We start from the raw sequence: 12923 nt of genomic DNA, 5'->3' as shown, positions 1-12923 counted from the left end.
TCCCTTACAATCAGTTGACTGAGGAAGAGAAAACTTAGGCCTGGTTTACAGATGGTTCTGCACGATATGCGGGTACCACCTGAAAGTGGAGAGCAGCAGCACTGCAGTCCCTTTCTGGGATGTCTGATGAGTCTCTACTCACAGACCCCCTGATGAAAGAGGGACATCCCTGAAGGATGACGGCAAATCCTCCTGGTGGGCAGAACTTTGATCAGTGTACCTGGTTGTTCATTTTGCTTGGAAGAAGAAATGGCCAGAAGTACTTTTGGGCACTGATTCATGGGCTGTTGCCAACAGTTTGGCTGGATGGCCAGGATCTTGGAAGGAACATGATTGGAAAATTGGTGACAAAGAGGTCTGGAGGGAAGCAGATGTGACTCAACTGATAGAGCATCCACCTACCATATAGGAGGTCCAGGGTTCAAACCGAGGGCCTCCTGACCCATGTGGTGAGCTGCCCACATGCAGTGCTGCCATGTTCAAGGAGTGCCATGACATGCAGGGGTGTCCCCCGAGTAGGGGAGACCCATGCACAAGGAGTGCACCCTGGGAAGCGGACTTGGCCCAATGGGTAGGGCATCCACCTATCACATGGGAGGTCTGCGGTTCAAACCCCGGGCCTCCTTGACCCGTGTGGAGCTGGCCCATGTGCAGTGCTGATGTGCGCAAGGAGTGCCCTGCCACGCAGGGGTGTCCCCCATGTAGGGGAGCCCCACGCGCAAGGAGTGCACCCCATAAGGAGAGCCGCCCAGCGTGAAGGAAAGTGCAGCCTGCCCAAGAATGGCACTGCACACACGGAGAGCTGACACAACAAGATGATGCAACAAAGAGAAACACAGATTCCCAGTGCTGCTGATAAGGATAGAAGTGGTCACAGAAGAACACACAGTGAATGGACAGAGAGAGCAAATGACTGGGGGGTGGGGCAGGAGAGAAATAAATTTAAAAAATAAATCTTAAAAAAAAAAAAAAAAAGAGTGCACCTTGCAAGGAGAGCCACCCCACACAAAAAAAAGTGCAGCCCACCCAGGAGTGGCACCATACACACAGATAGCTGATGCAGCAAGATAATGCAACAAAAAGAGACACAGATTCCTGGTGCTGCTGAGAATGCAAGTGGACACAAAAGAACACACAGAAATGGACACAAGAGAGCAGACAATGGGGGGAGTGAGGGAAAGGGGAGCGAAATAAATAAAACAAATCTTTAAAAATAAAAAGAGGTCTGGGGAAGAGGTACGTGGATTGACCTTTTTGAGTGGGCAAAAAACATGAAAATTTTTGTGTCCCACATGAATGCCCACCAGAGGGTAACTTCAACAGAGGAAGATTTTAATAATCAAGTGGATAGGATGACCTGCTCTGTGGCTAATGCTCAGCCTCTTTCCCCAGCCACTCCTGTCATTGCCCAATGGGCTAATGAACAAAGTGGCCATGGAGGTAGGGATGGAGGTTATGCATGGGCTCTGTAATACAGACTTCCCCTTACCAAGGCTGACTTGACTATAACCACTGCTGAGTGCCCAAACTGCCAGCAGGAGAGACCCACAGACAGCCCCTGATATGGCACCATTTCTCAAGGTGATCAGCCTGCTACCTGGTGGCAGGTTGACTACATTGGACCACTTTCACCATGGAAGGGGCAGTGATTTGTTTTAACTGGAATAGACACATACTCTGGATATGTTTGCATTTCTTATATGCAATGCTTCTTCCAAAACTACCACCCATGGACTTACTGAATGTCTTATCTACCACCATGGCATTCCACACAGCATTGCTTCCGATCAAGGAACCCATTTCACAGCAAATGATGTGCGGGAACGGGTACATGCCCACGGAATTCACTGGCCTTACCATGTTCCTCATAACCCTTTTTTTTTTAATCCCCTCCCTCGTGGCTTTTTTTTTTTTTGCATGCTGTCTGCTCTCTGTGTCCATTCACTGTATATTCTCCTGTGTCTGTATTTATTTTATTTCCCTTCCTCCCTTTCGGCTTGCTTGCTGTCTGCTCTCTGTGTCCATTTGCTGCAGGCTCTTCTGTGTTCTTACCTGTCTCCCTTCTTTTTTGTTGTGTCACCTTGCTGAGTGGGCTCTCTGTGGTGTCTGTGGGCCTCAGGTGGTGCTCCGCAGCATGCAGACGAGGCTGCCTTCTCAAGGAGGCCCCGGGACGCGAACCGAGGGCCTTCAATATGGTAGATGGGAGCTCATCTGACTGAGTCACAGCCACTTCCCTGGAATGGCCTTTTGAAGATCAATTATGGTGCCAACAAGGATGCAATACCTTACAGGGCTAGGGGCAATGCTCTCCAGGAGGCTGTGTATGCTCTAAATCAGCATCCACTCTATGGTGCTTTTTCTCCCATACCCAGGATCCATGGATCCAGGAATCAAGGGGTGGAGGTGAGTGGCACCACTCACTATTAGCCCTAGTGACCCATTAGGAAAAGTTTTGCTTTCCGTCCCTACAACCTCAAACTCTGCTGGTCTACAGGTTTTAGTCCTAAAAGGAGAAGTGCTGTCACCAGGGAACACAACAATGATTCCATTGAACCGGATGTTAAAACTGCCACCTGGCTACTTTGGGCTCCTCTTACCTCTGAATCAACAGTCAAAAAGGGAATTACTGTACTAGCTGGGGTGATCGATTCTGACTATCAAGGGGAAATAGGTTTGCACCAAATAATGGGGGTACAGAAGAATTTGCCTGGAATACAGGAGATCCTCTAGGGTATCTCCTAGTACTGCCACGTCCTGTGATTAAAGTCAATGGAAAATTGCAACAACCCAATCCAAGCAGGACTAACAATGGCTCAGAATCTTCAGGAATGAAAGTTTGGGTCACCCCACCAAGCAAAGAACCACGGCCAGCTGAAGTGCTTGCTGAGAGTAATGGAAACATGGAATGGGTTGTGGAAGAAGGTAGTGATATAAATACGAACTTTGACCACCTGACCAGTTACAGAAATGAGGACTATAATGGTCATGATCTTTCTTCCTTGTTTCATGATGATGATGATTGTATATGTACACAAAACAAATTTCTTTGTCTTCTTCCCAAACTTTCCCCTTCTCATGTAACAAGTTGTATCCATTTCATGTCATAATATTTGAGGATCTCAAGTTTGAGAGTGAGGGAAACGGACTTTGGCCCAGTGGTTAGGGCGTCCGTCTACCATATGGGAGGTCCGCGGTTCAAACCCTGGGCCTCCCTGACCCACGTGGAGCTGGCCATGTGCAGTGCTGATGCGCGCAAGGAGTGCCGTGCCACGCAAGGGTGTCCCCCGCGTGGGGGAGCCCCACGCGCAAGGAGTGCACCCGTGAGGAAAGCCGCCCAGCGTGAAAAGAAAGAGCAGCCTGCCCAGGAATGGCGCCGCCCACACTTCCCGTGCCGCTGACGACAACAGAAGCGGACAAAGAAACAAGACGCAGCAAATAGACACCAAGAACAGACAACGGGGGGGGGGGGGGGGGGGGGGGATTAAATAAATAAATAAATAAATCTTAAAAAAAAAAAAGTTTGAGAGTGAATATTACCCAAGAACTTGCACCCTATCCTGTATGGAATTAATGTGTTTCCGCTTGTATGCAGGAGAGTTGAACATTGTTAGGCGGAAATATATATATATGCATGCCTGCTATTGTTTTTACTTAAAGACTAAGTATGGTTTAAGGTAATGTGTATGGTTGCCGAGTTGACAAGGGGTGGACTGTAATGGTTAGCACTGGGTTACCTGTAATACAAGGCCATTTATGGGCTTTAATCACCATTGACTTTACTGCAGTGGTAAATCATAGATAGCTGGTTATAATTACATCAATCAAGGAGATTGCCATCAGCAATGAGTGATGCTTAATTCAATCAGTTGAATCCCTTAAAAGGGGAAGTGATTCCAGCATTGAGAGAGAATTTCTCAGCTCATCTTTGGACTGCCAACATCTCCCAGAACCTTCACTGGACTTTCATTGCAGGCCCTGGTTGTGGTCTGCCTGTGGAACCTGGACTTGTGCATCCCCACGGCTGCATGAGAGACTCTTATAGAATCACATACTATTGACAGATATCTCTTGTTGATTCTGTTTCTCTAGAGAACCCTGACTAATACACCACCCTTCCTTTTGAGTGCTGTGTCTTCAGTGACATAACCGGTCCTCCCAGTCATGGACTAGAAACCTCATTATCCTTAAATGCCTCTCCCCCAGTCAGTTGTTGTTTTTTTTCTTTAGATTTCTCCTGTATCTATGATCTCTGTCTGTTCTATGACCTAATTCAGGCCCTTGTCATCTTTTCATTGTGCGATTATTTTGTTCATTTCATCGTTCAACAAGCCCTTGTTGAGTATCTCACACCTGGAGATACAGGTGTGAACGCAGCAAACCAGGTCCCTGCTGCCACGGATCCTTCAGGCTGGCAAAGGAGAGAAACACTAAACAATGAATCACAAAGATGATGAGTGCCACCAAAAGGGAAGGAGAGGGGACTCTGACAGTGTAACAAAGGGGAATAAACTAGGCTTTCGGGTACAGAGAAATCATCCCAGAGACGGTGACATTGAAGTTGAAACCTCAAAGGTAGAAGCCTGGAGGCAGAAGAGTGTTCGGTCAGAAAGAACTTGATGAGCGGATCCTGGCTGTAGCTTCTCCCTTTCTGGATGGAGTTATCTTTCTAAAATAATCTGGACCATGTCACGCTACTCCTTAAACTCCTCAGTGCCTCTTTGCCATCAATACAACAAATTCTACACTTCTTAGTGGGTTACTCAAGTGACTTTTTTTTATCTTACTGGAAATGACTTTTCTCCCTTTACCTTCCAGTACATTCTTTTTTTTCAAGGATTTATTTTTTATTTTTTTTATTTCTCTCCCCTTCCACCCCGCCGCCCCCCCCCCCCCATTGTCTGCTCTCTGTGTCCATTCGTGTGTGTTCTTCTGTGTCCGCTTGCATTTTGCAATCTTGTCAGTGGCACCGGGAATCTGTTTTTTGTTGTGTCATTTTGCTGCATCAGCTCTCTGTGTGTGCGGTGCCACTCCTGGGTGGGCTGTGCTTTTTTCACACGGGACAGCTCTCTTTGTGGGGTGCACTCCTTGTGTGTGGGGCTCCCCTACACAGGGGACACCTCTGTGTGGCATGGTACTCTTTGTGCACGGCAACACTGTGCATGGGCCAGCTCACCACACAGGTCAGGAGGCCCTGGGCTTGAACCCTGGACCTCCCATGTGGTAGACAGACACTTTATCAGTTGAGCCAAATCCGCTTCCCTCCAGTACATTCTAATACATGGGTTGTGTTCTTCTCACATTCCCTGTCCCATTAGTGTACATTACATTTTTGTATCCCCGTGTCTTAGTTTGTGCTCTTCCTTTGTTTTGGACTTGCTTTCTCTATCTTGAAAATTCACTCTTGTCTTCAGGGTTCAGCTCAGAGGTTGCTTTTCTTGATTCCCATTAAGAATAGTATTTTTTTTTCTGTCTGACCATTTGGGAATGTGTTCCTCATAAACTTATTTAGTACTCAGATCATCCTGCCATGTACTAGATTGGTTGTTTACTTGCATGTTTTTAAAGTAAAAGACCCTTGAGGGTGGAAAAAATAATTGTTGCCACTCCTAATACCTAGGACCCTGCACCTAGCACCCAGTACTCAGCACCTAGTACCCATCACCCTGCATAGCACCTTGTACATGGCAGGTTTTCAGTGAATATTTGTTAAAATGCATAAGCACTTACTTCCCTGAAATCTTCTAGACCAAGTAATTACTTTAAAGCAGTCTCTTCTTTTATTAAGAAGTCATCTTTCTCAAATTACAACTTTATGGGTGTGATAGTGCTGTAAATGTTTTTGCATGTAATTAAAAATTTATCTACTACAATAGTTAACATGTAAGTCCAAGTAATTTAGTATGGATAAGGAGTAATGCGGAAATGTTTTCTTAACTTGTTGTGAGTTACACCCTGTAGAGGTATTTCCTATATAATTAGGTAGATGGATTTGAATAGTGAAGCCTCACAAGCTTAATGTGCTTATTTAGCAGGCAAAAATGACATTAAGACAAAGTATTCATTTTTACTGAGCCAAAGTCTAAGCTGTTGTTGTGATGGACAGAAAGCTATAACGCCTTCCCTCTGGAAAATGATGTGGATCTTGAGACATACTCTCAGTATGTATGTTTCTCATCTTACTCATTAATGAAAGGAGGAGGTGGTTATTAGTATTCAGTACATTATAATACTGTTTAGTGCTTTATAGTTTATGAAGAGCTTTACCATACTTTAATTCACTTGCAAACAATTCTCAGAAGTGGATGAGGCAGATATTTATTTTCATATTACAGAGGACTGAGTTATGGGATCAGAAAGGTTCATCTGTGTCTTCGTCCAACAGTTATTGGAGGCTGACTGTGCCACACACTGAAATAAAATGTCCGTGGAGATAAACTGTAGGAGCAGGCAAGAACAGCTCAGTTCTGTAATCTTTAGCTATTGAAAATGGCATATCTGGATCCATTTCAACCCTTGATGGAAAATTGCACTTCAGATAGAGAAAGGCTGACTCCAGTGCCACATGTTGAATCGTTAACATGATCCCCTGGAATATATATTTTTTCATTTATTGAAGCATATCACTCATGCATAAACATACATAAACAATAAGTGTAGAGTAGTAGTTGTGAACTTACAAAGCAAACATACCTAACATCATACAGAGCTCTTATACCTCACCCTACCACCAATAACTTCCATTGTTGTGAAACATTTTTAACTAATTAAAGAGCATCCTCAAAAAATTACTACTAACTGAAGTATCTTAATTTGGTGTATTTTTCCAACACCCCTGTTAGCATTATTATTTTATATAATTTATACATGAACATACATAAACAATAAGTGAATAGTAAAAGTTGTGAACTTATATAAGCAAACATGCATAACATCATACAGGGGTCCCATACATCAATCCACCTTCAATACCTTGCATTGTTGTGAGACATTTGTTACAAATTATGAAAGAATATCATCAAAATCTTACTACTAGGGCGGCAGACTTGGCCCAGTGGTTAGGGCGTCCGTCTACCACATGGGAGGTCCGCAGTTCAAACTCTGGGCCTCCTTGACCTGTGTGGAGCTGGCCCATGCGCAGTGCTGATGCACACAAGGAGTGCTGTGCCACACAGGCGTGTCCCTGTGTAGGGGAGCCCCACGCGCAAGGAGTGTGCCCCATAAGGAGAGCCGCCCAGTGTGAAAGAAAGTGCAGCCTGCCCAGGAATGGTGCCACACACATGGAGAGCTGACACAACAAGATGACGCAACAACAAAAAAAGAAACACAGATTCCCATGCCGCTGACAACAGAAGCAGACAAAGAAGATGCAGCAAATAGAGACAGAGAACAGACAACTGGGGTGGGAGGGGGGGAAAGGGGTGAGAAATAAATCTTAAAAAAATAAATCTTACTACTAACTATAATCCTAATCTTACATTTGGTATATTTTCTCCCAACCTACCCTATTATTATTTTCAAAATATATTTTCATGACAGAAATTGTAAACTTACAAAACAATCATGCACATGTGCAGAATTCCCTTACAACACACCTCTATCAACACACCACATCATGTGGAACTTTTGTTACAGATTATGAGTTTTTTTTTTCATTTATTGAAGTATATCAATCATACATAACCATACATCAGATTATTATCAGGTCCATAGTGTACATTTGGCACACTTTTTCCATACTTTCCTATTATCAACACAGTACATCTTTGGCATAGATGCATGAATATTACATTATTTCTGTTAACCACAATCCGTAGGTCACTACAGTTATATTTTCCCCATGCTTCTCCACATTTCCACCACCCTGCAATAGTGATATACATCTGCTCTAGCTCACAAAGGACACTCTTGCGTCTGTGCCTTCAACCACAATTCTCACCCACTTCTGTGTTTACTGTGTTATTCAGTCCCTAGATTATTCTCTAGCTTTCTGTTAGTTGGCATTTACATCCCTAGACTACACTTTTCAGCCACATTCCCATTTATAAACTGTTATGGGAAACTGGCTTATCTATTTGTTGCTTCCTGTTATTGTAGAAGATGTTGCAAATTGCTTCCTATAGCAAACAGCTGCTCGTTAGCTTTCAAATAAATATGATGTGGAAACTAGAGTTGAGGCTCTCCAAAGGCTGTTGAGTCCCCTGGTCCCATCTTTACCTCCTCTCTTGTGTGTCTCTTTCTGTCTTTTATTTCGTAAAGTTCTGCATCACCTTCCCTCTGACTTAATGCAGCTACTGGCACCCGAACAGGGACCTGAAGGGAAGAAGTTTTGCTTGGAGTGAAACTAAAAGGTGCTGTAACAGCGTAAAACCCTGAGTAGTACAGAAAACCTTCCAAGTCCTTGGTAAGTAAGGACGCTCTCGGGTGTTTTTGCAGGGTTACGATGGAAAACAGAGACAGTTCACCAAAATATCACCCATATGTATGTCTCTTGAAACAACTTCTCAAAGCAAAAGGAACTAAGGTCACTAAGCCTTGTATTTTGGAACTTTTACAGGTTATAGAACAATATTGCTCATGGTTCCTAGCAATAGGAAGTTTAGAGTTAAGAGACAGGGAAAAAGTGGGAAAAGAGTTAGAAAAATTACTTGTACAAGGTATTCTGCTCCCTATTACTATTTGACCCACTTTGATTATAATTAAATCTGTTTTGGAACCTTTGCAAACAGAAGATGAGGAAGAGAAAACAGAAAATAGAGAAAGTGAGGAAGTTACTCTAAAGTTATTTTGCCTTCAGCTCCACCATTAACTGACTTTAGAAAGTCACTTCCCCCACATACACCTCCTTCCCCTCCTATGCCTGGAGACACTCAGCCAAAGTTGTCAGCTTTACAACAAGGTATTTTATAGGCTAGAAGGGAGGGGGACTTGGAGGCTCTTCAAATGGCCTTTCCGGTCTCTGTACGAGAAAGAGTAGCTCCTGCAGTGGATCCTCAAAATCCGAATAGGGTTTATGAGTTCACCCATGAACCCTTCCCATTTAAAATTTTGAAAGAGTTAAAAGCAGCCGTGCAACAATATGGTCAATTCTTCTTTCACCTATGGAATGGTGCAGGGGCTTGCTGAAGGCTCTAGGCTGATCCCAGCTGACCGGTCTGTGTTAGCACACGTCACCCTAGGGTATGGAGAGTTTTTACAATTCAAAACCTGTGTAGACAGATCATGCAGAGACTCAGGCTGCTCATAATAGAGCCCATAATATCCCCATTTCCTTGGCTCAGTCAGTGGGGGTGGGGAATTGGGCAAGAGTAGATCAGCAATTAGCGATGAATAATCAAGCCATCACACAGATTTGGCACTGTTGCTTAAGAACCTGGGAAAAGATTGAGGTTAAAGAACAGCCTCCGGTGTCATTCCAAAAAATATTACAGGGACCTAATACCCTGACTTTATTGCTCGGTTACAAGAGACTATAAAAAAACAGGTCAATAACTTAGAGGCTGTGGATACTGTTTTGCAGCTAATGGCTTATGAAAATGCTAATCAGGATTGTCAGAAGGCTGTAGGGGTTATGAAGGGTAAAGTGGATTTGACTATATATATTAAATTGTGCCAGGATGTAGGGATGGAGGGCCGCCGTGCTACAATGATGGCTCAGGCTATGGCAGGGATGAAAACCAATAAAAGGTTTTCTGGAGAATGCTTTAATTGTGGAAAAACTGGTCATATGAAAAAAAGATTGTTGGAAAGGGTCTGAGGGAAAAACAATGCTGTTCAGACAGACTATTTCAGCTTGGAAACAACCTGAGCTGTGTCCCTGCTGTGGTAAAGGATATCATTGGTCTAACCTATGTTGGTCTAAATACCATAAAGATGGCACCCCCTTGTCGGGAAACTTCCAGTGGGCCCCCCTCCTGCCCTGTTCCAAAAGGGGGCTTTCCCCGTTCAATAGAGCAATCCCGGCACTCCCTATACTCGTCAGTGCCCTTGACTTATGCCCCATCACAGTAGGAAGCGCAGCCATAGATATCCCTATGGCAGAACCTGTTATCTTGCTTCCAGGGGATACCTCTGTCTGTGTGAAAACAGGAATAAGGAGACAGAAAAAGATTAAGAAGGAAATTGAGAGGAGGAAAACTGGAAAAGAAATGTTGCATTATAAAAGGAAGCAATGAAGAAATTCCAGATTTGGTACTGCTTTTGTGTTTGTTTGTTCAATGTCAGTGTGTGTGTTGTAATTGTTTTAGTGTATGTTGTAACTGTTTTTGTGATGGTTCATTGTTGGTGTATATTTTGATACCTCCAGATGGTAATAAAATTTGATAAAGAAAAGGTTCTGAAAGAGCTGTATTCAAATGGCCAAAAAATTAAATAAGCAATTTTATTATTACTTAAGCTTAAAATGTTAATGAGATCTCTATAATTGTAAGTCTTGATTAATAGAATTTCTATAAGTCTCTTCATAAAAAATAGTTCTTGCTTAAATTAAAATGAATTATTTTTCTTCATAGTATAAAATGAAAGAACTAAAAGTTAAGCAAATATTGAAAAAGGTAAAAAGTTTGTGGGAATGCTAACTGAAATTTAATAAGGTGTATTTTGTTCTAAAATAAAATGATTAGTTTTATAAAATCAGAATTGAAGATATGCGGGACAAAACTAGTATGCATTTAGCAAGTTGTAAAAGTATTGTGGTAGCATTCAGTGAGATAATGTGTTTTCTAAAAGTAAAATAAACCTAAATTAATACAAAAAGTGCAAAAACTGTGCGAAAAGGGCAACAATGGACGTTTGCAGTTCTTCAAGGCTTTCTGCCCTGGCGTGATGGCAATGAATCTGACTGCATAGAAGAAGCCTGTGGCAATGACCCTACTAAGAAACATCAGAGACAATGGTATCTTAAGGGCCCGGAATAGGCAAACAATTGCGACAAGCGTAAGGTCCCTGCTACTTTATCAAATTCTTAAATGTTATTTGGTTCGGTAAGACAAAACTATATTCTCTGTTGTAATTGATAAAGTACAATGTTTTCTCATGTTAATAGAATTTGTAATATTGTTGGGATACTAAAAATCTTTTATCCCTCACTGAGATGTGTTAATTAGGAAAGGTCCTTCATGGGAGTTGGAGGACCTCCAGCAGGCTGCTTTAAAAAATAATAATAATTAAAAGGGGGAAGGTGGATATTGACTTAGCCTGTGAATTGCATATGGCCAGCACCAATATTGGCTTTAGGTGGGGTCTATGGCAAAGGCAACATTTTAATTGAATACCCCTCCGGCTTTAGTCATAATTGAGGGAAGAGGCAATAAGTATATTTAAAAAAGCAGTTGTGTGCAGCATAGGAAGCCCTGCTGAATGTGAAAGGCTTAGCCCAATAGTGTTTGGTTACTCTGAAGACTGCCATCCCCATCCAGGGGTGGATTGCAAATACTAAAAGCAAGACAAAAACGATGGGCTGTTGTGAATCACCCTCTGTGGGGAAGAAATCTGTGGAAGAACATCTGCAAGCACTGACAGGTAACTGTCTGTCATGTCCCTGCCACTCCTCTAACTTCCTTCTCAGGACTGTTGAGGCAGATGCCTCATGAAGATCTAGAGTCATACAATTGAGACCTGAGAAGAAGCAGAGTGGCTCCGGTGGAGGGGCAAACGTCGTGACTGCCAGACCTTGTGGTGCCTAGCCCAGTGGTTCCAGCTGCCTGTTATTCACCGGCAGTTTGTGGACATCACCCATGGGTGTCCTTCATGCTCGCTTCAATGACTGTGGCATCGGTCCCCTCCTGCTCTTGGGAAGGACAGGATGTGCTTTCACTGCTACAGACACTACATCAGGACTCTTATAACAAGCCAGCTGTTGTTTTCTGTCTGGAAAAGGGGTCCTCACAATGATAGACTAAGTTAATTCAACACTGAGTTGTGGCCCCAGCTCCAATGAAGATGCTAAGAGCAGGACCAACGAAGGCACTGAAATTGTGTGATAAACTACCAGCTTCCCCAAGCCCAAAATGGGGAAGTACCAATAATTTGTCATTGCCTATGCCTCAAACTATACATATTGGGGAAAATGAGGTCATTTTTGATAGACTACTGGCCTTGCTGGTAGGAAATCTTAAGCCCATGAGAAATAAATCATCTGCTAGTTGGAATTTTGTATAATCTACCTTTGTTGCTTTATAAAAACAAAAAGGGGGATATGTTGTGGGAAACTGGCTTACCTATTCGTTGCTTCCTGTTATTGTAGAAGATGCTGCAAATTGCTTCCTATAGCAAACAGCTGCTTGTTAGTTTTCAAATAAATACGATGTGGAAACTAGGGTTGAGGCTCTCAGTTCCAGAAGCTGTTGACTCCCCTGGTCCCATCTTTACCTCCTCCTCTTGTGTGTCTCTTTCTGTTTTTTATTTCGTAAAGTTCTGCGTCGCCTTCCCTTCGAGGCAACCAATTGTTGACTTAATGCAGCAATAAACAAATCGTTACTCACTATAATGTGTTATCATCAACTCTATACATTTCCACACTTTTACAATAAAGTTAATTAAAACTTCTACACACATTAAACATCAGTAGTCCATCTAAGTCCTCCTCTTATCTTCTTTAAGAATTCACCACCTACCACCAGGTCTTGAAGATGTTTCCTACATTTTCTTCTAGAAGCTTTATGGTTCTTGCTTTCATATTTAGGCTTTTGTTCCATTTTGAGTTAATTTTTGTATAAGGTGTGAGACAGGGGTCCTCTTTCCTTCTTTTAGCTATGTATATTCAAGTACCATTTGTTGAATGGACTGGTCTTCCTGAGCTGGTAGGTTTGAAGGCTTGTCAAAAATTACTTGACCCTAGATGTGAGGGTCTGTTCCTGAATGATTAGTTCAGTTTCATTGGTCTATGTGTCTGTTTTTAGGCCAGTACCATGCTGTTTTTACCACTG

At 42.9% G+C, this 12923-nt stretch overlaps 1 long non-coding RNA gene across 1 annotated transcript in view; it reads left to right on the top strand.

Annotated features, from left to right (window-relative positions):
• The window catches only part of LOC111766328 (uncharacterized), a 37258-nt gene extending 24886 nt beyond the window's left edge, over nucleotides 1-12372 (top strand). The window contains exons 6-7 of the long non-coding RNA XR_009180590.2: nucleotides 8289-8401; nucleotides 10060-12372. This is a non-coding gene — a long non-coding RNA (uncharacterized lncRNA). The remainder of the gene's footprint in view (nucleotides 1-8288; nucleotides 8402-10059) is intronic.
• The last annotated feature ends 551 nt before the right edge of the window (nucleotides 12373-12923 follow it).

The sequence above is a fragment of the Dasypus novemcinctus genome, chromosome 15 (assembly GCF_030445035.2).
Source record: "Dasypus novemcinctus isolate mDasNov1 chromosome 15, mDasNov1.1.hap2, whole genome shotgun sequence".
Taxonomy (NCBI): domain Eukaryota; kingdom Metazoa; phylum Chordata; class Mammalia; order Cingulata; family Dasypodidae; genus Dasypus; species Dasypus novemcinctus.
The sequence above is the reverse complement of the archived record's forward strand: the minus strand, read 5'-3'. Positions and strand labels throughout refer to the sequence as shown.